Source organism: Nansenia antarctica (assembly GCF_963989245.1).
Source record: "Nansenia antarctica genome assembly, chromosome: 2".
Lineage (NCBI taxonomy): Eukaryota > Metazoa > Chordata > Actinopteri > Argentiniformes > Microstomatidae > Nansenia > Nansenia antarctica.
Genome location: NC_137675.1, coordinates 36,536,383 through 36,553,512, shown reverse-complemented (window position 1 = coordinate 36,553,512; position 17,130 = coordinate 36,536,383).

The following is a 17,130-nucleotide window of genomic DNA, read 5'->3' as shown; positions in this document are numbered from 1 at the left end:
GGGGGGGGGGGTTCCCCTTGCCTGTGCAGCAGCAGCAGTAGAACAGGAGACTTCCTGTGCAGCAGCAGCAGTAGAACAGGAGACTTCCTGTGCAGCAGCAGTAGAACAGGAGACTTCCTGTGCAGCAGTAGTAGAACAGGAGACTTCCTGGCTGTGCAGCAGCAGTAGAACAGGAGACTTCCTGGCTGTGCAGCAGCAGTAGAACAGGAGACTTCCTGGCTGTGCAGCAGCAGTAGAACAGGAGACTTCCTGGCTGTGCAGCAGCAGTAGAACAGGAGACTTCCTGGCTGTGCAGCAGCAGTAGAACAGGAGACTTCCTGGCTGTGCAGCAGCAGTAGAACAGGAGACTTCCTGGCTGTGCAGCAGTAGTAGAACAGGAGACTTCCTGTGCAGCAGTAGTAGAACAGGAGACTTCCTGTGCAGCAGCAGCAGTAGAACAGGAGACTTCCTGGCTGTGCAGCAGTAGAACAGGAGACTTCCTGGCTGTGCAGTGCAGAATAGGTGTTTTATTATCTCTTGAGTCTCTGAACACAGTGTAGGATGAACTACAATGTTCATTTTCTTAAACGGATATAACTTATATAACGGAAAAAAAAACTAAAACTGATAAAATAAACAATTCTTCTTTAGAAAGTTGTGCATGTATGCCCAGTAACATTTGAATAAATTACAATACTTCTTTTGAATTTAGAAGGTGCGGCTAAAACAAGATCATGTGAAGACTGACGTCTGTCCTTCTGTTAAAATCTATTCATTCAGGGCCCAAACTCAGAGGCTAACCAACAGATACTTCCCCCAGGCGATCAGGCTCATAAACAAGCCTACTGTAGACAATTGACTATCATCCCCAAGCACATCCCATGTGTGCAGACTAGCTAAACCTTACGCTCACAGTCACTTTGCTCAATACTACCTCTCACACACTGTCATCCAGTGCAATACTCATGACATTCTACTTGTACTATTTATTTTATTTACTATTTGTACTGCAAAGTACATATATGCTAAGTATATATTTGTACTGCTAAGTAGTAAAAAGTGTCTTATTTGTCACTCATGTCCTGTACTATTGTCACTTATCTTGACTTATGCCTATTGCCTCATTGTCTTGTGCCGCAATGTCAGGAACCGAAGCATAAGAATATTACACTCCTACATTTGTGTAATGTGACGTAACAATAAAACGTATATTTTTTGTATAGTTCTGTTATTATTAAGATATACAGTATATAATGATGTTATTATTAATATATATATATATATAATTGGAAGAGTAACTTCATGATATAATTACCAAATTACCATATACCATAATCATACCAATACCATAATTGCCATTTTTGTTTTTTTAAGTGTTGAAGAGCCCACTCGATATAACAAACAACAGTTTTAGGATCACTAAATCCTTTTTTTAAATTGGATTTCCAATTAGAATGAATGTGATTCACTGTCTGGTCTGCCGGAGGCTACTGGGTAAGTGATACATGGCTTTTAACATCTTACGTCTTAGAACGTGTTCAACACATGTTCAAAAGCAAGGACTGTGTGATTATCTAGTTATGTGTAGTTATGTGTTTTTAGCAGTTTTTTTAGCTGCTAGCTTATAGCTGCTGTTTTGATGGCATAGGACGCCTGAAATTTAACTTATGTTCAGCCGCGAAGTTGTTGCACTGTTGTCCTATATCAGTGCAGACTGGCAGGATATGAGCACGGGTTGCTAGCCTACAGAACACCGCTATTCTATCATGAACTGGACTGCTAATGAAGCATTGTTCTTTTTTATTTGATGACTTGTTTGATCGAGTGATAGCGTGAAACTTAAGTTGTGAACGAATCACGAGCGTCAATGCTTTTCTATGATACTACTGATGATGTATCAGGGTCTTGAAGGGTTGTCCCATTTCATAGTGAAAGATTTTCAACCACTATCCCTCGTGACTCTTCCTAGGGGCAAGGGGAAAAGTGAGTGGCACTCTGAAACGAGTGGTAGGGGTAAAAAAGGGAAACGGGATTGGGCCAAAGTCAAGTCAAGTCTTTTATCAATGTTAGTCAAGCATGTCTCAAGTCCTCAAATTTGCGACTATGTCATGTGACTCGAGTCCCTCATCTCTGGTATATACCGCAGAGCAAATATATTCAGGTATGCTGAATGTACATTGCATAAAACCCCAACTAAAAACGTTTTGAGATATACGACTAAACCTGAGGCCCTGTCCACACCTATACGTTTTTTTGATAAACGTTTTTCGTATATAAAAATATTAACGTCCACACATGTTTATAAACAATGTCTGTGTCCACATGCATACGCATGAACGCAATATAAACGCTGTCATTGAGCATTCCACACCAGTAGTCGGCGATATAATATTATCCCCATAGCCCCGCTGGCCAATCAGATGCCTCTGTCTCTCAATGTTCTCGATCATTAACTGTGCATTTATCTGTAAACAGGTTAAAAGTCCAGTTAACAGTGAAAGAACTAGAAGCACTTTGTTCACATCCATTTTCCTCGCTTGTGTAGCCTCGACCACCGTTGCCTGTTGTAAACATAGTAGTTACTGGTGCTAGGATATGACGTTGGAGGGAACAGCAAACAGCTGCAGTGCGCATGATCATAGAAATCTACGCGCATGATGACGTCACGAATACAAAGAGCACCGTCTATCTCGTCCACACGTCAAAAATATACAGCGAATATACAGCGTTTTTAAACATCTTCACTCTGGCAGGCGTTTTTAAACATCTTCGTTTTCAGAGGGCAAAAAAAACGTATAGGTGTGGACAGGGCCTTAGGCAGCAGTTACACTGCCAGGTAGAAGTGACACAATTCAGATTTTTTGCTCACATTTGGCACAGATCGGATATGTAACATGAACGTCTAACCAGTAAAAAAGCACATTGAATCTGATATTCTCACATCTGATTTAGGCCTCAATCATAATGTGGAAATAAATCTGATACGAATCGGATATGTGTCATTTCGACTGTGAGGGCAGGTCGCACATTCCTGGTAATTCCGATGCGACGGTCTTTGCATTTTGATGACGTTTGACGTTACCCAGTGAGCAATTTTACGTTGATTAGATGTCTAAACAACGTCTAAATGGCCCGTAGACGTCTAGGCCAAATCGAGGCTAAATATCGGCCATATTGGAAATTTAAAAAACGTCTATGTTTAGACGTTGAAATGCCGTTGAAACATAGACATCAATTTAGCTTTGTTATAGCCTAGACGTTTAAACACTTAGTATAATTAGACAAATACAATTTTCATGAGTAATAAGTAAATATAAATAAGGAAATATGAATAGGAACATCTATTTATTTAGGGAACTAGTAAATACGAAATAAAAATAAGGAAAAAAGAATGTTAAATATTAACAATGTTGATTGTTGTGGAACATTTAACAACATAATAACAACATATTTAATAACATAATAACAATGAAATAGGAACATTTAACTAGTAAACATTTAACTAGTAAATACAAAATAAAAATAAGGAAAAAAGAATATTAAATATTAACAATGTTGATTGATGTGGAACATTTAACAACATAATAACAACATATTTAACAACATTTAATAACATAATAACAATGAAATAGGAACATTTAACAACATAATAGTATTTATTGACAGTTATGGAGACAACATTTAGGTTGGGTTATTCTGTCTGTAGCCAGCACCGCCCGTTCTGCCTGGGGCCTGCTTCAGGTGATCTCCAATGCTCGCCCTTGCCTCCACCTCTGTGACCTTTTTTAGGTTCATGACAGCTTCTGTAATTAAATAAAGCAAAAGAAAAGTTATTTTCACAGAAGAATCCCATTTAAAACTTTAAAAAGTAGTAAAGTAGTAGAGTAAAGAGCCAGATAAATTGTGGATTGCCTACTATGTGCCAAAGAAAATGTAATATGCTTGAATGTCTGGTGCCCTGTAGCTCTTGTTCCTATAGTGAGCAAATGTTTGACACTCGCCACAAAATAATCTGTAGTATGCTACCACCCACCCTAGACCCCCGTGTATGGATAGTAGAGTTGAAGCCGTTGCTATAGACAACAAACCTTTAGTGCACACCTTTTTGATCAAGTCAAGTTAGCTGATGACGGTGCAGGCCTGATCAACAACAACATGGCGGCCTACAGTACAGAGGATAAGTTAACCTCCTAGTATAATGCTGCCTGGAAAATTACCTCAGCATCGACAAGACCAAGGAGCCGATTGTGGACTATAGAAAGGGTAGCAAGAGGAAGAGAAGCAAAAAGCCCCACCCCTTGCAGATACAATGCTTCTTGCCCAGTTATCGGTTCCAACCTGCCCAATATGACACGGTACAGGGCAGTCTGCCCAAAGGCCCTCTTGTTCCGCAGCCCCCCACCACTGATGTTGAAAAGGGACATCAGTCTATTTGTTATGCATCTGTAAGAGAGAGGGGGAAAAGCCGTTACATGACTAATGTGCATTATGGGTGAAATTATGTTATACATGAAGTCAACCTGCGTCTTTGTTCATGCATTTAAATACCTGTCCATCATCTTGTTTGTGCAGTCCCTTGCACTTTTCCCTCCGATGCTCATCATCACGGAGGTCTGTGTGGATTTTTTTTTACAAATCATGTACAAATCATGTACAATCATTTCAACCCTTTGAAGTTTAAATATTTTGCCATCTCCATTGAACTCATTTTCAGGTGTATTATACATTGAACTCATTTTCAGGTATATTACCTTTTTGGGGGTTTAAATTTGTCTGTAATTTTTTTGCGCGGTAAATGCAGCCGTAAACTTTTATTTTAAATTATCACCATGCTTTGTCGGAAATGTTCCTTCTTCAGCTCCTCCTCCTGCTCTGTGAAATCTGTTTCCGTCTCCAGCTGTCGCAGTGAAAATGTTTGCCATGGCTCTCTCCTCCTCACCTCGTCCAAAATTTCGAGGAGTAGGCCCACAACTGTCCTCTGGAATGCTGATGTAAATCACAATGTAATAAGTTAAATAAAGTGAAAACATTCCGTGCTTAAGCAAACCGCAAAGATCTCACAAATATAACCATTTCTGACTGAGGCAATGGAAGGAGCTTCTTCTTTTGTATTTTCACATACTTAACAGGACTGAAGTCAAATAACATGAAATGTTACTAGCTTCAATTGGAATTCTTACTTTTTTCTGAGAGTGGGTATTTGTCTTTAGGTCCTGTTGAGATAGAGAGCATACGAACAAGTTTGCTAAATCAGTTTGGAGCAGAAGAAAAAAATCACAAACATGCAGATAATCGTGAGATGCATTTGAATACATACGTTTAGGGGGAGTCAGGCTTTTCTGGGGTGTACCTGAAACAAGCAAGTATATTTTCTTCAAACTCTGAAGGGTCACTTTTGGCTTCAACTGGTGCAACTGTAACTCAAGACTGTACAGGGGGTCGCCCAATAATCGCAGGGTCCAATCCTGGCTCCTCCTCTCCTCATGTCGAAGTGTTCTTTGGCACGGCTCTCTAGTGAGCAGGCTAGCACCATGCATGGCAGCTACCGCCATTGTTGAGTGAATGTGATTTGAAAACGAACCTTTAGGAGTTCTGGTCTGTGCTGGTGGAGAGTCAGAGAGGGCCACTATTGAAATGAGAATGAAACATGTTAGTGATACAGGTCACTAATACAGACCTGTAAGCTTCTTACTATCAAAAGGAAGTACCATTGGAGCTCTGTGCCCTCTGTGGAGTCAGGCGTTTCTGGGACAAGCCTGAAACATAGAATGATTTGTATTCAACTGTTAAGGGTCGCTCTAGACCTCATCTGTGTCAAAACATCAACAATAACTAAGACATGCTGTGACAACGTGATTTGAACACGAACCTCTAGGAGTCCTGGTCTGTGCTGGTGGAGAGTAAATGAGGGCCCTGGACTTTGATTTTTGACTCAGCCTTCTATTGGACTAGCCTGAAACATAGAATCATGTGTATTCAACTTCAATGGGTTGCTTGTGACTTCATCTGTGTCAAAACAACAAGAACAACAACAACATGTAGGACATGCTGTGACAACTGTTGACAATGTGATTTGAAAAAGAACCTTTAGGAGTTCTGGTCTGTGCTGGTGGAGAGTGAAAGAGGGCCCTGAACCTAGATTCCTGACTCAGCCTTCTATGGGACAAGCCTGAAACATAGAATCATTTCTATTCAACTTCAATGGGTTGCTTTAAACTTCATCTGTGTCAAAACAACAAGAACAACAACATGTAGGACATGCTGTGACAACTGTTGACAATGTGATTTGAACACGAACCTCTAGGAGTCTGTGCTGGTGGAGAGTGAATGATGGCCCTGGACTTTGATTTTTAGCCTCGTTCTTTCTTCTTTCTTCCACTCGCAAACTTCTGTTACTAGTTCGACTAGAAACTGACACATTGCTCTCAGACGATGAAACCAATTCTGACCTCGACAGGTTAGACATAGTTTTCTACATAGTTCCATTAAAATCCATTAAAATAGGTATTCATATTATTACGGTAAAATCTCTGGCCAACAACATTCAAATCTTGCGCGCGACCGTTTGCTGGCTGTGCGCAGGCGCAGTGTAGTAGTTCCATGAGTGCCCGCGGGTAGGTAGACGGTCGTTGTAGTTCTCAGCCTCTTTGTTGTAGTTCAACGTTACTGCATCACTGATGTGCTATCAAATAAATCGTGTGGAATGTATCATTTTGTTATGAACGGAAAGCAAATAATCCGCCATTTTCACGTCCACTGTGTTTTAAATGTTTTGTAATAATCCTAATTTTAATTGAACTGCAAAAAAACACAGGCCACATAATGGACACATTGTTCATCTCACCCATATGCCATTCTTTATTTTTCTCATCGTTGTTTTACAGAAGCATTTTTAATGCATTTAAGATAAGTAGAAAATATGTTTAGACACAGACTGCATTTAGCTGGGTTAAAGGACAGCGATGTATAGACGCAATTTAAACCACCTCTTCTGCATGAATAACTATGCTAGACTACATGGAATCTCAGACTAAATGACGGTCTGGTACATATTTTGACAATCTACAGGCGTTTAGGGTATTAATTTAAACTCAACGTGCTGCTAGACTAAAACAGGTTTAGACACAGACCGCATTTATCTGGGTTAAAGGACAGCGACGTATAGACGCAATTTAAACCACCACTTCTGCTAGGATAACTATGCTAGACTATATGAATCTCATACTACATGACGTCTGGGACGTATTCTGACAGTTTAGAGGGGTTTAATAACGGTTTTCATGCATTTAAGATAAGTAGAAAATATAGCCGTAATATAGCTGGTTTATATTGGTTTATATTGTAGACGCGAGGTTGAAAAGACGTCTATTGCTCAGAGGGTAGTTTCACTCAACAGCTGTTCAAAAGTGAGGCCCTCTTTCTTCTCCGCCTGTATACTTCAGAAAGCAATGGCATTATATTATAAAAGGGATTATAACTTCTGTCTCGTTTGCGTCCATTGCGAGTGCCGGCTGTCTGTTTATTTTCGTTTTCGGTAACGGAACCCATGTACGCATAGGGTTGTTTCAAGTGTTACACAAGTGAAAACAATGTAAGCACAGATATCGGATATGGGTCATTTTAAAAAGTAGAGGTAAGCAGGCGTTCAAAAAATTTGGATATAGGCAAAACATCTGAACTAGGCATTGCGATTTATACAAAGTACTCTCAGCATTGGAGTGCAGCATGTTTTAAGACAAGCTTTTCCATCATAGGCCTTTTCAGTCAAACCCCTTCTCATAAATTGTCATTCATCTCCTGGCGGCTTTAGAGAACATTAATGCTGCTTTAGATGCTTACACAGAATCATTAGTGTGGGGAGCATGCAGCTTCTGGCCTGTAGAGGGAGGTACAGGACTGTGGTGGAGAGTGGATGATGAGATGATCGGAAACCGTCTGGTGCCAATCATGGCACCAATCATGGCATCATCCACTCTCCACCACAGTCCTGTAGCTCCCTCTACAGGCCAGACGCCGCATGCTGCCCACAACTAGTGTGACTGGTAATGAGGGAAAACCAAAAGTGAGACATGCATAAGCTCAACGGTCGGTCATTATGCCTGCTACCAGCAACTCACACAGTTGACACCAGGTCAGTAGGAATCCCATCAGGACAGGCGGGATAGGGGGCGCTGTCGGACTTGATGACATCATTAATCTGGAGTGTATAACACACACTAGACATTGCTACATTACATTACATATTTCCTGTGTGGCTATTATAGAGTATTTACTAAGTGGCTGAAGATACAACCCCTAAACTCCACTAACTCTATTAATTCTGGAGACGACTAGATGACTTTGGGATGTCTGAACCCTAACAAACCTTAATGAACCTTTCTATCAGTCTGAACCCTAACCAACCTGAATGAACCTTTCTATCAGTCTGAACCCTAACCAACCTTAATGAACCTTTCTATCAGTCTGAACCAGTGATATTCATCCACATTTGTCCACATGTTCAGAGGAAACAGCAGACATCAGCAATGATGGGAATAATCCTTTATTTGTTTCTCCACTCTTTAAAAGCACATCGTAATGGAAATGGTTCTATGAATATACAAGTATAGCCGTCAATGCTTTTGTTTTCCATGGTCACATAATAAATGATCATAACAGATTCACATCATGTTTACATTGACACCGCCCCCCCCATCACAAACTTAACATCTAAGAAAAAGCTAGGGAATTATTAGATAGACTAATCAAGCATACTGTATATAGGGTCAAATCTATGTTTGTTCTGCTGAAGTCAGTCAACAGAAGTTGCTGTGAATTTGAATGTATTTTTAAATGATATGAAATACATTTGAAAAGACTGAAAGTATGGAGCTATTTTAGTGCCAGCAGAAATTGAATTGTATTTGACAGATTTAATTGAATCTGAGCACAAACTGAATTGTATTTGACAGATTGAATTGTATTCAATTCAGTTTTCATTATTTTAATTCAGTTTTCAAATTCAGTTTCTCTAAATACAATTCGGTTCTTCTCAAAATACAATTCAGTTTTAGAGGCACTCATCCGGGGACTCTGGGCTAGGTAGAATAATAGAGCACCGATTCTAAGAGCAATTGCGCGTCATCTCCCTGTCATCAGAATGATCACGTCCCCTGTTGGGTGCTAGAAGTGTAGAAGTTTGACTGGTAGTCAATGGAAATGCGTGAGACTTGAGAGCCCTGAGTTAAGATACTTTATTTTTCTGTTTGGTAGTCTGTCCAATGTGACACTTGCCCTCCTCCACCGGCCCTCGTTATTATTATTATTTTCATGATAAATCGTAGCTAGCTAGCTATAACATCTTCATATACACCATACAGGCTAAATATTGATTAACAGTAATCACCCTAACCCTAACCCTACTTTGGCAAATGCCCATTGAACAGATTTATTTATTATCCTATCTTAAGAAAACTAATGTAACACTCTCATCTGGGGATTTACACGGCAAATCAAATGAAGAACTACAAATCCCTGATGACAGGGAGATGACATGACTGCTCTGATGAATCAACCCCTATTTCATCAATTTTCTGTATATAACGACGGCGATCATTGATCGGCAACGACACTGGTAGGGCTTTCACACCGGCAAAGAACCGTGCCGGTTCGCGTTCGGAAACCTCCGAACGTTGGCGCTGTCTGGCGAACGATACACTGGTATGAACGCGGGCTCGTTCGCCAGACAGCGCCAACGTTCGGAGGTTTCCGAACGCGAACGCGAAACCGGCACGGTTCTTTGCCGGTGTGAAAGCCCTATATATAATTGTTTGCCTAACTGGCCATCGGATTTGGGCTCCTAATATCTAAAAAGCAGTACGGTTTTCTTATTTTTAGCAAAGACCAGAAATGTCCATTGACCGCCAGTCAAACTTCTACACTTCTATCACACAAAAAGGGGCGTGGACATGACGGGAGAGCAAAGTACCCGGATGCGTTGCTCTTATGAATTCGGATGGGAGGGATTAGAATCGGTGCTCTATTATTCTACCTAGCCCAGAGTCCCCGGATGAGTGCCTCTAAAACTGAATTGTATTTTGAGAAAAACTGAATTGTATTTTGAGAAAAACTGAATTGTATTTTGAGAACTGAATTGTATTTTGAGTAAAACTGAATTGTATTTTGAGAACTGAATTGTATTTTGAGAAAAAACGAATTCTATTTAGAGAAACTGAATTTGAAAACTGAATTAAAATAATGAAAACTGAATTAAAATAATGAAAACTGAATTGAATACAATTCAATCTGTCAAATACAATTCAGTTTGTGCTCAGATTCAATTCAATCTGTCAAATACAATTCAGATCTGTGAAATACAATTCAATTTGTGCTCATATTCAATTCAATCTGTCAAATACAATTCAATTTCTGATGGCACTAAAATAGCTCCATACTGAAAGTACTTGAATCCCTTTATTAACATAAAAGCCTGTAATCGTACTCTCTGTAATTCTATGGATCACAACAAACTCATAACTTGCAAAGACAACCGATAGAACTGAATCAATGAACCATGAATCATGCCCCCCTCCCACACCTGAGGCAGGCCAGCCTCCCCAGGTTGTTCAGGTAGAGAACAGGCATGACTGCACTTCCTACTGTGGGGGGAGCCAGAACAGGGACGGTTAACATGCACAGGAACACTTTGATGCTGACAGGCATCAGGGCGCTGAAAGAGTACACCAACATGGGAGGAAGGTAGGAAAACAACGTCATGACCAGGCTGTTGACGATGATCTGAAGAGCCTTCTTCTTCTGGGGGTGGAGGTCTCGCCCTCCGGGGTGAAGGATGAAGAAGTCACAGAGTCCGATGGTCAGCATAGTTACAGCGCAGAGGATACTGAGGAGGAGCTGGTTCCGCATTGCTATGAAAGACTCTGCAAAGCTTGCCCCGTAGGCTACCGTGACAAGCCAGACACCAACACACATCAGAACCCTGGAGGTCAGGCCCTTTCTGGCAAACAAATCCTGCATCGAACCATAGTCGATCAATGCACCTGCTGATCACCGTCTCTCACCCATCCCATAACCCATCACTGCCTCATTTTAAGTACCCCTGCTCCACTACCCCCGCTATCCCTCACCTCCGCTCTTCCTCACCCCTACCTCCTCCTTCTCTCTCCCCTCTCTCTGACTGTTAGTATTTTAATGCATCTGTATTTGCCAGTGTTTTATTGTTGTAAATTACTTAACCTTGTTTTATTTCTAGCTCCCCCCCCCCCCCCCCAAAGAGCCATTGCTTTTTGGTCAAGCTGCATTTGTAAATAAGAATTTGTTCTTACATGTTTGCCTGGTTAAATAAAGGTTAAATAAATAAATACAAAGTTCCACACAACAGGAGAAGCAGACACTAAAGCCCTGTCCGGACGGCATATAAATTACCTGAGGACCCCGGTAATATTTGTTTTACCTGGGGTAATTCGGTAATGTATATGCCGTCCGGACCGACCATGTCAGTGATTTACTCCAGGGACCCCAGTAATTATTCCGGCTGGAATTACCTACTGTGTTTCAGCAAACCCTAGGGTCCTCAGGTAATTTTATTACCGTCCGGATCGACATGTCAGTGTTGCATGATTTCGTGCGCGATATAAACACTAGCATTTCCGGTTTCGACGCTGCACATCATTACGGCTCTGCCTGCTTCACGTCGATCGTGACCTGGTACTAATTAGTTAGATCCCTACTAAAATATGGATGTGATTTGGGACTTTATTAATGACTCCCTTGAATCTTCACCATCTACACCTGTCATCCCCTCATGGCGACCAATAATAAGAAGAAGAGTGATCAAATCGATCAGAAGAGCCAGGTCTTGCAAGCTGCAGAGATGGGCCACACTTATGACGGTTGCCGGTAGCGTCTGATGAACTGCTAATAATAGCTAGCTAGCCAAATAATGTTAGCCAACACAGCCCCACTGTTCTCTACTACAGTGCTACTGAAATAGTCACATGTTGCTCAAATCGGAGGGGAGGGGAATCCTTACCCGTTTCCTTACGTCGTACTCGTATCTCAAATATGAACGTTATCCATGGGTACCCCCATCAGTAGCACTGCAACTGTGGGACAGTTCGGACAGCCCAGCCGTGACTCTGGGCTTATATGTAATGTACATTTTTGTTTAGACAAACGAAGCGATGAAGAACCCACTCGATATCATATCCAACAGTTTTACATTCACTAAATACCTACATTTAGTTAGCAAAGTCGGGTGGGGGGTATTATTCGTTTTAGTGTGAGAGTGTGTGTAGCCACACCCACTCCAGCCGTATTTAAGTAGCCACCTGCGTTTGTTTACAAGTTTACAAGATGGAGGCTGAACCTCTCAAATGCTATCAACAGAATTTCATAAGCTGGCAGAAATATCGACAGTGGGCAATTAATGAACTCCTTCATATTGGACTATACATAATGGGAACTCCGAACGGGAACTCCGAACTCCGAATCTGACGATGACAGAAGACAACAGGATTTCATACATTGATCTCCACATCAGTTCACTATTCTTGGGACAGTCGTCTGCAGACAGACCTTCTGCTGTGTTCTTGGGTAAGTTTTAGTGAGTTACATGTGTTGTATACGAGGATTTTGTGTTGTTTACTTAGGATAGCCAAACAGTTATTTGTTGTTTTGTGAGTAAGGTAGCATCAGCCCCGTTGTTAGCATCAGTTATCAGACATATGGGAGTTAGAACAGCTTCTTCTTCTGTGAGGATAAATGGCATCTTGTACCCGAAACGCAAACATGCATGGAGATCTTTTATTCCATCCGGATCGGTCATTAAAATCACTGGGGTCCTAGGGTAAACAAATATTACCGGGGTCCTCAGGTAATTTATATGCCGTCCGGACAGGGCTAAAGACACCTACCTTTCAGGCAGAGGAGGGTTTGTGACGAGGTAATATCTCTATAACCAGGGTTCGAGTTATAAGCTGAGCTTTGTGGGGGTCTCCAAAATAACAGTGCGAAATGTTCTCATGCACGCGCGCGAATCATGCCCACACAGCGTTGGGACTTACAAGTTTTAATTAGCCATAGGCTACTCATTTCACCACATCAACAGCACCACATGAAACAACAGCTATAAGCGATAGTCACGGGTATCTCGGCCAATAATTTTGATGTTTTTGCTATACAGTCCATTCACTTTCCCTGTTAGCACGACACATTGTCCACATCTCCATTTCCAGTGACATCGCACCTGACATATAATCATGTTCATGTATGCTCGTCCATGAACAAGCAACAAACAACCTTCCTAGCAATACGCGACATGCTTTATTGGTTATTTTAGATAATGCACATATTCGTTGCCTAGCAACCTAGATGCTCTATTTACAGTTTGCATTGGCTGCGTTCGTAAAATCGCTTTGGAATCTGATCAGCTCTCATGGAATGCCTCTTGTCCAATCAAATGACTTGGTCCCTTTATGACGTTGACCCAGTGTGCGCTCCGGCGTTCTCAGAGCAAATTTACGAACGCACTTTACATTGTGGCAGTTGATGCACCAGTGTTTTCGTTTGAAAACGTGGGATAGATTTGTCAAGTATTCTATATTAGGCCTACTGATACACAGTAGTATCAGTATTTACATGTTACAATAAGGTTAATGTAGCTAAAATATACATTCTAATTGTTGAGTTTATATTTGTTGGTTTGATGTTGTTAGCCTGAAGGATGTTAATTGTTAGGATGAAAATCCGAAACTTTCCAGGCTTGTCGACTCGGTCGGCAGCAGTGGCCTTTTTTGGGGCGGCATGATAGCTAGCTACTGAATGTTTTCTTCTCAATAATCACGTTCGCAAGCTCTCAACGATCATATTCTGCTGTTGCACAATATTCTACTGCGCCCCATAGTGTCTTGGTGGTAAAGTGCAGGCAGTCAAAGGCCTACTGTCATTCACAGGAGATTAATGCTGGTGCGCGTAGTTCTTTTGGAAAACGTGTTTATTTTAGAATATTTATCATATAAATAAATATAAATAATACTCATTACATTGACATTTATGATCAAATAATGGTTGTGGTAATGTATTATTAGCGACCCCCACAGATGTATGATTTTACTGCTTTCATGGGAGCTCAGACCTTCCTTATGGGAGCTCAGCTCCCATTGGCTCCCACATAACTCGAACCCTGTCTATAACTTTGAATACGCAGGTGTGACTGACGGCCTCACCCTGACAGTGATGGATATACTGTATACTCAGGTGTGACTGGTACCCAAATCAAATCAAATGTTACTGGTCAAGTACACAATATACAGTACAGGCCAAAAGTTTGGACACACCTTCTCATTCAATGTGTTTCCTTTATTTTCATGACTATTTACATTGTAGATTCTCACTGAAGGCATCAAAACTATGAATGAACACATGTGGAATGATGTACTTAACAAAAAAGTGTGAAATAACTCCAAATATGTCTTAGATTTTAGATTCCTCAAAGTAGCCACCGTTTGCTTTTTTGTTGTTAATAAAATAAAAAAGTGTTGTTGTTAATAAAATATATAATAATAATATTATATATATATAATAACATATTATTATTAACACATATTATATTTAATATTATTATTATATATTTTATTAACAACAAAAAAGCAAAGGGTGGCTACTTTCAGGAATCTAAAATATAAATATAATCTATAAATATAAGACATATTTAGAGTTATTTCACACTTTATTGTTAAAAACATAATTCCTATGTGTTCATTCATAGTTTTGATGCCTTCAGTGAGAATCTACAATGTACCAAATAGTCATGAAAATAAAGGAAAAGCATTTAATGAGAAGGTGTGTCCAAACTTTTGGCCTGTACTGTACAAGACAGAGAGTAATGAAATGCTTTAGGGCAAGTAACTCCTCAACAATGCAACAATCGACAATTAACAGTGCAATTAAATAATAATATTATTAATAGTAATAATAATAATAACAATTGCAGCAGAAACTCAACAATATGCAAATGTTTGAGTGTGTGTGAGAGATGCAAATGTGAAAATGTGCAATGTGCAATGTCTTTGGAGAATGACACTTGAAATTGGATGCTGATTTTTGATGAACCTGAGAAATCTGAAATAATTATAATAATTGTATTAACCAGGAAGTCCTTTTCGATTAGATATGTAAAAAATAATTGTGGTAAAAAGTCCACATACCGTATTTTCCGGACTATGAGTCGCTCCGGAGTATAAGTTGCATCAGTCAAATGCACCATGAAGAGGAAAAAACCATATATAAGTCGCACTGGACTATAAGTCGCATTTATTTAGAAATGTATTTCACAAAATCCAAGACCAAGAACAGACATTTAATCTGGAAAGGCAAGTTATTCAACTACACAATAGAACACGGAACAACAGGCTAAAAAGGTGTCCGGTATGTTAACGTAACACATTAACAGTTATTCAGCTACACAATAGCATAAAGAACATACCTGGGAGGCTGAATAGGCTAAATTAACATAACAAGCTAGCGAGTCCAACAAGCAAGTAAACAAGTTCACCAAGCTCCCGTTAATGTTTCAGTTAGATTTCTTCAGTGGTACAGGAGCAGCATATAGTTGTCACAAGCCCAGAGCGGCCCAGAGCGCCCTCTCGTGGCTGTAGACGGTAATGTTTACTCCTTGGTTCATGTCAGTCAGTATGAAATTATATATATTTTGATATAAAAGTCGCACCTGACTATAAGTCGCAGGACCAGCCAAACTATTAAATAAAGTGTGACTTATAGTCCGGAAAATTCGGTAAATAAAAGTTCTACAATACATCATCAATTGTCAATAACTAGAAATATGTATGTGTTAATTGTTAGAGTTCCTGTGTGAGTTTATATGTATTATGTATAAACTGAATATATGTATTATATATTAATTATATTATAGTTCCGCACAACAGGAGAAGCAGACACAGAGCACCACCTTGCAGCTGTCATGCCAAATCGTGGCACTGCCAAATCTTGACCGGGCCATCAACGGCCCTAATCGTTCGAATGCTGTTGCTAATCGTTCGATGTGCGTTCCAGACTAAGGCCAAAATCTGTCCGCCTGTGAAGTCATTCTGCTGCTCTGTGCTTACTACCACAGCAGATGAATGTGTGTAACTTAAACGGCGAAGACAAATGTAATCTTCTTGCACTTGAATAGCATTAAGGTTGATCACTAGTCAGCTATGACTGATATATGACTGATATAATATATAACATTTTATATGAAAACACCTGCTAGCATGCTAATTTCACACGTAATTCGCTATACGGAGTTGGCTAGTTAAATCACATCACAGTGATAAATATAATTCCATAACTGCATACTACTACGCACTCACACACAGAGGAAATCGCGCAATCAGCAGGGAGAGAGCCCGCGTCTCGGGCGGAGAGCTTGGTAAAATCATATCCCCCCCTCTGAGCAATAGACGTCTTTTCAACCTCGCGTCTACGCTTGGCCATCATATAAACCAGCTATATTACGGCTATATTTTCTACTTATCTTAAATGCATGAAAACCAGAATACGTCCCAGACGTCATGTAGTATGAGATTCATATAGTCTAGCATAGTTATCCTAGCAGAAGTGGTGGTTTAAATTGCGTCTATACGTCGCTGTCCTTTAACCCAGATAAATGCGGTCTGTGTCTAAACCTGTTTTAGTCTAGCAGCACGTTGAGTTTAAATTATTACCCTAAACGCCTGTAGATTGTCAAAATATGTACCAGACCGTCATTTAGTCTGAGATTCCATGTAGTCTAGCATAGTTATTCATGCAGAAGAGGTGGTTTAAATTGCGTCTATACATCGCTGTCCTTTAACCCAGATAAATGCGGTCTGTGTCTAAACCTGTTTTAGTCTAGCAGCACGTTGAGTTTAAATTAATACCCTAAACGCCTGTAGATTGTCAAAATATGTACCAGACCGTCATTTAGTCTGAGATTCCATGTAGTCTAGCATAGTTATTCATGCAGAAGAGGTGGTTTAAATTGCGTCTATACATCGCTGTCCTTTAACCCAGCTAAATGCAGTCTGTGTCTAAACATCTTTTCTACTTATCTTAAATGCATTAAAATTCAGTAGGCTATAACAGGTCAGAACAACTAGACCAATACAAAAC